Source organism: Euleptes europaea, chromosome 6, assembly GCF_029931775.1.
Source record: "Euleptes europaea isolate rEulEur1 chromosome 6, rEulEur1.hap1, whole genome shotgun sequence".
NCBI lineage: Eukaryota > Metazoa > Chordata > Lepidosauria > Squamata > Sphaerodactylidae > Euleptes > Euleptes europaea.
The window spans coordinates 18393978-18406637 of NC_079317.1; positions in this window are offsets into that span (position 1 = coordinate 18393978).

Consider the following 12660-nt stretch of genomic DNA (forward strand, 5'->3'; position numbering starts at 1 on the left):
CTGTTTTCTTCAAAGTCAGTGAAGACCAGAGTTAGATAATGAGTTGGCATGCGCTTCCAAAATGTTTACTGTGTTCCATAAAGTGAGGATGCCTGCTGGTTCTTAAACTAAGTTGGGGTTTCGTTAATTGCTTTCACTCCCCTCACCCTTTCCTTGATCTTTGGAATAAACAGACCTTCAAGCAGAAAAAAACCCTAAATGTGAAAAAAAAATCCAGCATAAAACAAAAACTGGGAATTCGTCATTTATCTTCCTTTAAAAAGTCTACTTTTGCAAAGGAGGGCAGTTTGTACCAGCCCTTATGATCGGCTAGACCAACAGTCTGACTCAGTTCAAGGCAGCTTCATGTCTTCAGTATCATGAAAGAAAAAGTCTATTTTATTTCCAAAATGCCATAAATAATCATTCTCTCCTCTATGCAAGGGTGCTGAATAAGAACTTAAGAACATAAGAAAGGCCATGCTGGATCAGACGAAGGTCCATTGAGTCCAGCAGTCTGTTCACACAGTGGCCAACCAGGTGCCTCTAGGAAGCCCCCAAACAAGACAACTGCAGCAGCACTGTGTTCCACAGCACCTAAGATAATAGGCATGCTCCTCTGATCCAGGAGAGAATACGTATGCATCATGACTAGTATCTATTGTTACTAGTAGCCTGAATACCCCTCTCCTCCATGAACATGCCCACTCCCCTTCTAAAGCCTTCCAAGTTGGCAGCCATCGCCACATCCTGGGGCAGGGAGTTCTGCAATTTAACTATGTGTTGTGTGAAGAAATACTTCCTTTTATCTGTTTTGAATCTCTCTGTGAATCAAATTCATGGGACTACTGTCTGTGCCATGGTAGGGCTTCTACAATGCTCATTATGTATACAGGCTACCTATGGAGAGTTAATACAGAAAAGCACAAACAATATCCCCCTTAAGCTTTTTGTTGTTGTTGTAGTGTTGGTCTCTTTTTCCTGATAATGTATCAACTGCCATTGTGAACAGGATAGCCCCCCCCCCCCGCAGTGCAAATACTTTCATGCAAGATTTATTTCCCAAACATATTTGTGCATACTTTCCCTAAACCACTGAAAACAGGCTCTGTTTCTCTCGAATGCTGCCGGCCACAAGAGTGGAAATATAATTGTCAAAGGCTGCCCACAATTGAATGGGGGCTTATCTAATGTTCCGCCGCTTGGAAAAAGAACCCATATTTACCATGTTCCTTGATTCTAAAGGGATCTGCTCTGTCAACGGTTGGCTCGAGCCCCCAGGGGGCATTCGTTTCTGTACAACAGCTTTGCTATAGAATCAATTCATTTTTCCCTGCATTTGGGGGGGGGGGACAAAAGGCCCAGTTCTCTAGGAACAGAGATGCCTGCTGGCAGCCTGGCATCACTGGGAGCTTTGGGGTTGGGGCAAGGTGTGAAAATGATGTTGGGCTAAGCATCAATGTTACTTCTGGGCAAAAACCTGGCTGAGATATCAGTGCGGCAATTGATGCTCTAGAAACTCTATGGTATTACTATAGATAGGGTTGTCAGCTTTGGGTTGGGGAATACCTGGAGATTTGGGGGGTGGAGCCTCAGGAAGGCAGGGCTTAGAGAGGGGAGGGACTTCAGTGCCATAGAGTCCACTTGCCAAAATGGCCATTTTCTCCAGGTGAACTGATCCCTATTGGCTGGAGATCAGTTGTAACAGCAGGAGATCTCCTGCCACCTGGAGGTTGGCAACCCTAGCTATAGAGTTTCTAGAGATTCGGCTGATGTCTGATGTCATATCTGGGTATTGGCCTGGATATGACATTGGCATAGTTTCAGAGGGCAGCTGTGTTTGTCTGCAGCAGAACAGCTAGATTCAAGTCCGGTAGCAACTTTGAGACCAGTAAGATTTTTGTCAGACAACGGGAGATTTGACTCTCTACAACTCATACCCCCAAAATCTTGTTGGTCTGTAAGGTGCCACTGGACTCAAATCTAGCTGATTGGCTGAAATCATGACATTGGCAAATAACTCAATGTAATTTCTATTCCCAACAGTTTGCTCTACTGGCCCAAGTAATGAGAGCAGTTGGGAACTAGGGTTGCCAGGTCCCGCTTCACCACTGGTGGGAGGTTTGGGGTGGAGCCTGGGGAGGGCGGGGTTTGGGGAGGGGAGGGACTTCAATGCCTTTGAGTCCAATTGCCAAAGCAGCCCTTTTCTCCAGGTGAACTGATCTCTATCGGCTGGAGATCAATTGTAATAGCAGGAGATCTCCAGCTAGTACCTGGAGCTTGGCAACCCTACCAACTAGGGTTGCCAATTCCAGGTTGGGAAATTATTGGAGATTTTGGGGCAGAGCCTGGGAAGGGCAGACCTTGGGGGGGCGAAGGAGCTCATCAGTACAATAGTTGCACCTTTAGCTCACCTTCTGTGTCTACTAATGCAATTCCAAATAGAAACCTTTAATATTTATCAACTGCAGTCAAATGGATAGCCTTGGCCCTTTTTTACTGTCCCTATTGAAGGCACTCCAAAATAAAATTAATTGCAAAAGGAAAAAAATATATTTGCGAAAGAAGCTTGTGAATGGGGTCGGTCTGCCCCAGCTGCGTTTAAAATAAAATAAATATGGACTTGTTATTCTGGTGTTGATCACATCAAGCATTGCATCATGATTATTTAACAAATGCACAAATAGACACAACTGAGCAGTTTATAACACATTAGCCTCAAATGCACCAAGTAATGAAGGGAGAAAAAAATTCAAAGCTCTCATGAGGTTATGGGAGGTAAAGCCTAGCCATGGAGAACAAAGGGGTCTCTCTATCTTTAGAAGAAGAAGAGTTATTTTTTATATGCTGATTTTCTCTACCTTTTTTTCCAAGGAGAATCAGACCAGCTTACAAACTCGTTCCCTTCTTTCCCCCACAACAGACACCTTGTGAGGTAGGTGGGGCTGAGAGAGTTCGGAGAGAACTGTGACTAGCCCAAGGTCACCCAGCAGGCTTCATGTGGAGGAGTGGTGAAACCAACCCGGTTCTCCAGATTGGAGTCCACCACTCCTAAACAATACACCACACTTTAGGCTTCTCGTAGGCCATTCCTAGGATCACAGTTCCATGCTAAGTTTCTAACATTGTTTTCAGTGGCTCCTTATAAAGCTTCTTACTGCTATGGAAAAGTAGTTATTATTCTTGAGGTTGGGTCGAAGCCACCTTAAACCATCAGGCCCATCAACTCATGGCAAAGATATGTAATTAAAGACCCAGCAACTGCAACATCAGGGTTGCCAACCTCCAGGTGGTAAAGGAAAAAAGAACTAGCAAAACTCAATTTAAAGAATAAACAATTCATTAAGTGCTACAAATGAAACCACCACAAGTGTGCAATATATACAAATATAAACAATGGAATACAAGGAGCAAATGGGCAAAGTCCAAAGTCCAACAGTCTTATCCTATTCCAAAATCTTCTGATCCAAACGAAGGTCAGTAATGTCTATATAGTTGGCACAAGGTCCACATGAGTCCAAGAAGACTTGTTTCAAAAGGGAAGGAGGAAACGCTATTCCGGATATCTTAGCGCTTTCACCAAAGCATAGCTTCATCAGCCTATAAAAATTTCATAATATTTCATTTTCCATTTATATTATATTAAAACTCAATAATACATATAAGGATAGACAACAATAGCTTACCTCTTGGTGTGTTAAAAAGCATACCAGTTGGGAGGAATATAATCCATACAATTATTTTTCTTTTTTAATCATTCAAACGTATTAATTTCTTATAAAATGCTTTTTTGCAATTTTTATTGGTTTCTATGCTCTCAAAAAAGGGCTGCTAAACCTTCCGAATCTAAGTTGAGTTACAATGTACTGCATAGGCAGATATAGAGCTCATGGGTCACATGTTGTTGTCGCTGCTAGATTCTTAAAGGCACAGTGTCAAAAAAGGTAACTAAATTCATAAAAAACAGGACAAATCAAAATCATTATTTAACCCATTGGGGGCCAGAGTGTTAAATAAATGTATAAAGTGCATTTCATTTTGAAGGAGCACTTTCTGTACATCCCTGTGGTCATGTGGATGATCGCGATAAACCCACAACACAAAAAATCTCATATCAGTTTCAGAATGTTTATGTTCCACAAAGTGGCTTGTCAATGGGGCCTCAAAATTCAAAGCGCGCAATCTCGATCTGTGTTCACCTATGCGCAACCGGACTGGGCGCATGGTGCTCCCAATGTATAATTTTGAGCATTTACATGTGACCGCGTATATTACGCGGCTTGTGGCACAATTTGAGAAATGTCTTAGTTGAAATTTGAAGTCTGAGGTTGCTGAACGGAATTCCTTGACAGGAAGACTCAGCGGACACACAGAGCATTTCCCGCATTTAAAATGGCTGACGGCCGAGATGCGTTGTACAGGTTTCTTAAGAAAATCAGAATGTACTAGACGGTCCCTAAGGGCTTGAGTCTTACGCATTCCAAAGATTGGTGGAGAGTTGCATCCAGGAATATCTTGGATAATGTGCCAATGTCTCCTAATGGCTTGCTTAATTGCATAGGAATGTTTACTGTAAGTTAAAGAGCAATACACATTCTGTTTAGGAGTTGGTGTTTTCTTAGAGAACAAACATTGACGTTCTCTCTCATTGGCTCTATTCAGAGCTTGAGAAACGACTTGAGGTGGATATCCCCTTTTCATTAAAGAGACAGTCATTTTTTCAGAGGCTTTTTCAAAATCAGTAGTGCAAGTCACGTTCCTTTTAAGTCTAAGAAAATTACTGAAAGGAAGATTGTTTTTAAGATGAACCGGGTGATTGGAAGCATAATGCAGCCCAGAATCTTTAGACATACTTTTTTTAAAAGGTCTTACTGCTAATTTCCTGTCAGGTCTAACAAAAACTTCCAAGTCTAAAAACGGTATGCTTTCACAATCACATTGGCCGGTGAAGGTCAGGTGTTCGTTAATGGTATTTAACCACGTGGCAAATTTGTCAAATGTTACAGGGGAATCAAAAAGAAAAAATAAATCATCAACATACCGTTTATAAATAAACTGATGCGATGCAAAAGGATTATTGTTAATGATGTGAGCTAATTCAAAATAAATCACGAAAAGGTTCGCGATTGCAGGGGCACACGCAGCGCCCATTGCTACACCTTTAGTCTGCAAAAAAATTGAGATTCAAATCTAAAAAAATTGTTTTCAAACATGAGGTCAACAAGCTGTAATAAAAAATGTGTGGGAGGGGAGGGATCAGATCTAGAATCCAATCTGTCAGCAAATCAGTGCAACCACACCTTTGCAAAAAACAAAAAACAAAAACAAAAAATGCTCACGTGGACTGACACCAGCATTTTAAAAACAGTCATGTACCAAACAGACGCAGAATCACTAATCTCAGTCCACAAAAAAATTAAACAATCTTAACAGTTTGGTGTTGTGGTTAGTTTGTCGAACTACAACTTGGAAATCTCCACTCAGCCATGACGACCGCTTCTAGGCAAGTTGGGGCCAATCACTTCCTTTCAGTCTAACCTACCTCCCAGGGTTGTTGTCACAAAGGTAAACTGGAGGAGGAGACAACCGTGTATGCTTCCGGGCAGAAGGCTGGGATAAAAGTGTAATAGACAGAATGCCTCTGCCAAGCTGTTACCTGGTTAATATACAACCAAGGCTCTGGGAGAAGCATCAGCCTGGCCATGAAATTTTCTCCTTTCTCTCCTGACTGCCAGTCTCTCCTGTGTCAGCAGAGCCTACCTCACATGATTGTTTTACAGATTACAAAAAACAGGATGGGAGGACCATGTTTGCCACTTCAAGCTCCTTGGAGGAAAGAAGAAGAAGAGTTGCTTTTTATATGCCAACTTTCTCCACCACTTAAGGAAGAATCAAACTGGCTTACAATCACCTTCCCTTCCCCTCCCGTCAACAGACACCCTGTGAGGTGGTGGGGCTGAGAGAGGTCAGAGAGAGCTGTGACTAGCCCAAGGTCACCCAGCTGGCTTCATGTGGAGGAGTGGGGAAACCAACCTAGTTCACCAGATTAGAGTCCGCCGCTCATGTGGAGGAGTGGGGAATCAAACCTGGTTCTCCAGATCAGAATCCACCACTCCAAACCACTGCTCTTAACCATTACACCACGCTGGTGTAGAAGATAAAGAAGTATTCTATCACCGTTGTCCTAAAGTGACATTGAAATATGACTACACTGTGAGCCCTGGCCAGGACTTGGGGAAAGGCTGTACTGCTGCCTCTGGGAGAACGTGCCAGGTGCCCAAGGAGAAAGCTGCCCTAATTCTCTAATCTCATTTCATAATATAGACTTTTGCATACTTCTTCTCATCTTGAAAGCAAATTGTAGCTCATTTGAGGAAAACATTTTCATTGGGTTTCATTCCAGTGGTTTTGCTTCATTCCAGCCAATTCCAGGCATTCGGATCTGGCTGTCTTGGGCCAAATCTCACATTCTTGAACAGACTGAGTTAGCTCTTTTCCACCGGGGAGGTGTCTGGAAAGGACAAATCTAGCCCCAAATCTCACCAGAGTTATTCACTTTAAGTCCCCCTGATTGTGACAGATTCAAAACATGAGTCCAGGGGAGCCTTAAAGGGCTTTTCTGTGTGCGGGTTTCCCCCTCGGCTCTGGTCCCATACTGTTTTGGTGTATCCCCCGGGTTCTGCACACATTTTTTTGCCTTTAATAGTTAATCTGTAATATATGAAATAATAAAATGGAAACAAAGATTCTCTAATAGTATCACTTTTGTACTATACCAACAATGAACCTAAGATTTTGTCGAGTTGTACCTCTTGTCAGGTATAAATGATCTGATATAGGAAAGCTAACTTGAGGCCTAGGGCTTCTTAAGTACGTGCCTATATCTGGATCAGGCCTGACCAGAGTCATCCAGAACAGATCGTCTGAAAAAACATGGGAAAAGCTCAAAGAAAAACTGGAAAAGCTACAACTGGCAAATAATACTGTGTGTCAGGGAGACGAAAACACAATGCAGTTAGGAAGCCAAGTTGGATCAAAAACCCAATGTGGAAAGCCCTCAATCTCCTGTCAGGTAAGGACAGGAGTGTTACCTTTGCTAATGCTAAATATATCTCAGCTGCTGTAAAATATGAGCTAATTTTTAGGAGAAAATGAGGCTGCACCAGTGGGCAGGAAAAGACGAAGGAGGACATGGTGCAAGGCGGAGAGTTTATTTGGCTTTTCTATACTCCTATGCGTTTTGCAATTTGCTTCATCATGGGATCTTCTATAGAGCTGAGAAATCTCTGTAGGAGATCCCCTGACAAAGCAAATTGCAAAATGCGTAGGGATCTAGAAGAGCCACATAAACTCTCTACCTTGCAAATGTGTTAACAAGGAAATATCTTAATTTAGAAGGTCTATTTTTATGCTTCTACTGGAGCCCATCTTTATGGACTTTTAGAGCTTCTAAATTTTAAACATTATCAGTCCTTCATAAGGGAAGGTGATTGTAAGCTGGTTTGATTCTTCCTTAAGTGGTAGAGAAAGTTGGCATATAAAAACCAACTCCTCCTCCTCCTTCCCTTCTCTCCCCAAACTCTGACCTCCCCAAGCTTGCTCCCAAGTCTCCAGGAATTTCCAAAGCCAGAGTTGGCAACCCTATTAACCCAACACCTCCTCCCATGGAACTAGGTATTGTATGGCCTTTTTTTTGTTTTGGAGCCACAATGTCACAGGATAAATAATTACTGGTGTACCACTGAGGGTTCAGAGTGTACCGTCTACACTCATGACCTCTGCTTCGTGTTGCCAAGTATCTTGAGAGGCAGGCTTTTGCAGGCAACTTGCTTTTTGAGAAGTTTCTCTCCGTCCTGCTCAGGGTCCTGCATATCCAGTCCGAGACGCAGCATCCTTTTCTGTAAAAACAAGAAAAAAAGGTTTCTCTTGTTTTGGAATACCTAGGAGGGTTTGTGGAGCTCCGTGGCGCAGAGTGGTAAGCTGCAGTACTGCAGTCCAAGCTCTGCTCACGACCTGAGTTCGAACCCGACTGAAGTCGATTTCAGGTAGCCGGCTCAAGGTTGACTCAGCCTTTCATCCTTCCAAGGTTGGTAAAATGAGTACCCAGCTTGCTGGGGGTAAAGGGAAGATGACTGGGGAAGGCACTGGCAAACCTCCCGTAAACAAAGTCTGCCTAGTAACCGTAGGGATGTGGCATCACCCCATGGGTCAGGAATGACCCGGTGCTTGCACAGGGGACCTTTACTTACTTACTATGAGGGTTTGTAGATTACATGGCCTGTACCCAAGGACAGCAACACAGAGTCTGGGTTTTCTCTTTCTCTCCTTTCCCTTAAACCCCAAACCTATCCTTCTAAACTGAATATTGTTTCTCATCTGCCAATACTTTCAGTAAGCAAAGCCTGGTTTCTCTGAAAACCTGGTTAGGAGGCTCAGGTTCTTCCTCTCATTTAAGCGAGCCTTTAAGAAAATACACAAAGGAAAGAAAACATCCAGTAAATCATCCAAATTAATCGCTGTTGATAGTTCAGAAAAAGGCCAAGGCTAGGAGAGGGCTACAAAAACCTTTTGTTTTGTAAAAATAAGCCCAAAATGGAGAGGAATTGTAGAAGAAACTATTGTTTTTGAAAAGGGAAATTTCCTGGGACACTCAGAACAAATACAGGGTAAGAAAAGAAGATCTGCCTTTGGGTTATTGTCAAGTTGGTTCAAATATTTTGCTGGCTGTCTTTTTTCTTCTTTTTATCTCTTTGTGATCTGGAGCCCCATTCCCTCCACCGTTAGCCAGGAAAGGCATGATGAAGAAGGCAAATTGCAAACAAAGAGTCTTATTGGCAGAGTATAGGGCAATCTCCTTTCCCCACTGCCTGCCTGTCGCCAAACAACAGTCTAACAGGGCATTCCTGACTGGAATGCCTGCGCCAGGCTTAGGAGGCAATGCAGCGGCACTGCCTCCTAAGGAGGTTTCGGCCTGGTGCCAAAAATCTGTGCAATTCTCATAGGGGGTGTTCCCGAGCCGAAACGGTGCGCCCCCTGGCCGGCACCGTAACACCCCGGGAACAGCTCCCGAGATGTCATTACGCCCCTGGAAACGCCACTCGGGTCGCCGCCGCAGCCTTTGCTGGCGTCCAGATGCCGGTGGCAGGCTATGGTGGCATCCGGGTCCGGTGCTGCTGCGGTAGTGGCCGGAGACTGGCATCCGGCCCTGCACACTGGCACTGGGGCCACAAATGCCGGTGTGAGCCTCCCGGACACCAGCACTGTGGGCCCTTGCGCCGGTGTGGGCCGTTGCCGGCCTCCAAAGGTCTTTGGGCGCGGCTGCCAGTGCAATTCAGGAATGCCCTGAAAAGCTCTTGAACTCTTGGCATAAGTCTCTTCATGGCTTCGCTATATTTTTTCATGGGAGGTCTTATAGGCTGGCTCCTGGGAGGTTATTACAGTTGTCAACCAGCAGCTGGTATGCAGTGGGAATACGGGGGGGGGGGTCAGACACATGGTGGGTGACATCACTTCCAGGGGAAACCGGTAAGTGATGTCATACCTATAGAAATTTTTGGAAACTCTATGGTAAAGCCATAGTGTTTCCAGCAATTTCTAGAAAGGCATGACATCATTTCCGGGTTTTCTCTGGAAAGGATTCTAGCCATTGCCGAGGGCCACCCCCCTCCCCATGTCCCTGCCCTCCTGGTTTTCTTCTGGTTGCTAGGCTGGGCCTGGCAACCTATGTTTCTTGTAGCTAGGCCCTCACAGGAAATCTGAACATGCACCAAACATTTGGCAGGGGAGGTACTGGGGGAAATCCTGCTAGGTAGCATATGCTGAGTAACATTTCACTGACTTATGCTCTCTACGCATGTATATTAAAGGACTGAGCATACCCAGAAATATGAGTCGAAAGGCTCTTGTCCTTTAATTCTTAGCCTGAGGGTTAGAGCCTAAAACTGGGTAGAAGATGTGCAGGTAGAGAGAGAAGACGCACATAGCAATTGAAAGCTTCCTCTTTATTTCTTGTTTGTTGCATGAACCCAATGGCTTATTGCCCTTCCCTCATGGCAAACAGGGCATGGTTTGCAGTCATGATAGCACTTCTGTGTTTCTCTCATGGTCTGTGGCTGTTCTCTTATGTGCAGTCCTTTCTCCCAAATCTTTCAAGTGTCTTTTCTTTTGTAATAACGGATGGCAGTATGCTTAACAAATGGTTTTCACATGTGAGGGCCCGGCTTCGAGAAGCAGATGTTCTCCTCCTTTTGTTTGTTCCTGGGCTGAGTCTTTAACACAAACAGCAGATCCCTCCCAACCAGACCAGAAAATACCATGCCCACGAGGCTGGTATTCTATTTCATGCTTTTTGGCAAGCGGAAATAAGACTAGAGCAACGGTGCTGGTCTCACAGCATTATCAGGAAGTGGTACATCTTCTGCATGAAGAAGCGCTTAAACAAGTGGACCTTTTCCGCTGGAAAACATGACACAAGAAGTTTTTAAGAATCTTGAACAGTGAGGAAAGAGTGACCCAAATCTCATGGCTCATCTATCAAAACTACCGTACTTGGCGGAGTGTTTAGGACATACGAAAGGAAATATTTCTTCCTGCTGCCTCAAGCCGGACTCTGGAGAGGCGGCATAAACATTTCCTAAATAAATAAATTCACACAGCACGTTGCAGAATTCATTGGCAGAGGGATGTTGTCATGGTCACTAGCTAGTGTTACCAACCTCTAGGTACTAGCTGGAGATCTCCTGCTATTTCAACTGATCTCCAGCCAATAGAGGTCAGTCCACCTGGAAAAAATGGCCATTTTGGCAATTGGACTCTATGGCACTGATGTCCCTCCCCAAACTCTCCCCCCCTCAGGCTCCTCCCCAAAAACCACCCACTGGTGGTGAAGAGGGACCAGGCAACCCTATCACTAGCACAAACGCCACCTGGAGAAAGACTACATGGGACGTGCTGGGCAGGTTCATATGAATTCCATGACCTTTGGGCCCTTTTCAGACATTATGATTGTACACCCTCTGGAAGACCAGCAACCATGTGGAGATCCTCTTGACAGTCACAGGTGCTGTATTGTCTGAAATGGCAATGGGGGATTTCCAGCTTTGGTGGGTGCATGTACAGAGGTTGTATATGTGAGCAAAATCCATGCCTTGCCCCTTTCAGTGGTAGTGGAAAGTGCTGCCAAGTTGTAGCCAGCTTATGGCAACCCCATAGGGTTTTCAAGGCAAGAGATGTTCAGAGGTGGTTTGCCATTGCCTGCCTCTGTGTAGCATCCCTGGACTTCTTTGGTGGTCTCCCATCCAAATACTAACCAGGGCTAACCCTACTTGGCTTCTGAGATTTGATGAGATTGAGCTAGCCTGGGCTATCCAGGTCAAGGAGATTTGCACTAGGCTGCCATTTTCTCTGGGCTTTCAGTCTTTAAAAAGAGCTGTCAAATGACAGTTGTTTAAAAAAGCATCCTTAAAATTCGGTTAAAAAGCACAGCACCTTTGAATGAATAGCTGCATGCCTTTCTAGGAGCCCTGTGCCGCAAAGTGGTAAGCTGCAGTACTGCAGTCCAAGCTCTGCTCACGACCTGAGTTTGATTCTGACGGAAGTTGGTTTCAGGTAGCCGGCTCAAAGTTGACTCAGCCGTCCATCCTTCCGAGGTCGGTAAAATGAGTACCCAGCTTGCTGGGGGTAAAGGGAAGAGGACTGGGGAAGGCACTGGCAAACCACCCCATAAACCAAAGTCTGCCTAGTAAATGTCGAGATGTGACATCACCCCATGGGTCAGGAATGACCCGGTGCTTGCACAGGGGACCTTTACCTTTTTAAGGGTCTCAGCAAAATACCAGGTGGTGCTTGCCAAGGCTGACCTTGCTTAGCTTCCAAAATGTGTTGAGAGACAACATGGCAATGACAGGTATCAGGAAGATCACAGGTAGTGCATATTTCCGATACTTGCGGTTGGCATTGGCAGCCGCCTGGTACACATGATCATAAGGTCTGAAAAGAGCTACAGTTCAGGTGTAATTCAAAGTCTGGCCCTTCTTTTGGTCTATTGGTGACCCTTGTCATGATCACTGGAAAAAAAAGGGAGTGTGCGCTGCATCCCCGAGTTTCCTGCTTTTCCAAGACTCTGTCCAACTGTTTCTTGAATTAATGCACACAACTTACTTTTACCATTGGCTGCGTAACCTTTGGCAGTTTGACTGATATTCCAACCCAAAGTCTGTATAAAGAAACTGCCTAAATTGTTTATAGGTTTGTCTTGTTGCCCAGAGTTTAGTCCACAATCAAACTGACTCCAGTTCAAAAGGGACGCTGTTGAGTAGTTAGACTAGAGGCTGAATTTTCATGTTTTCTTTAGAGCTAGGGTCCATAAAAGAGAGGATATTACGAATGTAAGGAGAGGAGGGATACTTTTGACAAACTTGAAGGAAAGGGGGTGACTTCTTTATTCTCATCTGTATCTGAAAAAAGGAGCCCATGAAGCTGCCTTATATGAGACTTCAGATTCAGTCTTGTCTATTCTCAGTGGCAATTGCTCTCCAGGGTCTCAAGAAGAGTTCTTCACATTCCCTCCTGTTAAACATAGATTCTGGCTGAAATGTTGGAGGAGGAAGAAGAAGAGTTGGTTTTTATATGCCGACTTTCTCTACCACTTAAGGAAGAATCAAACCAACTTACAATCACCTC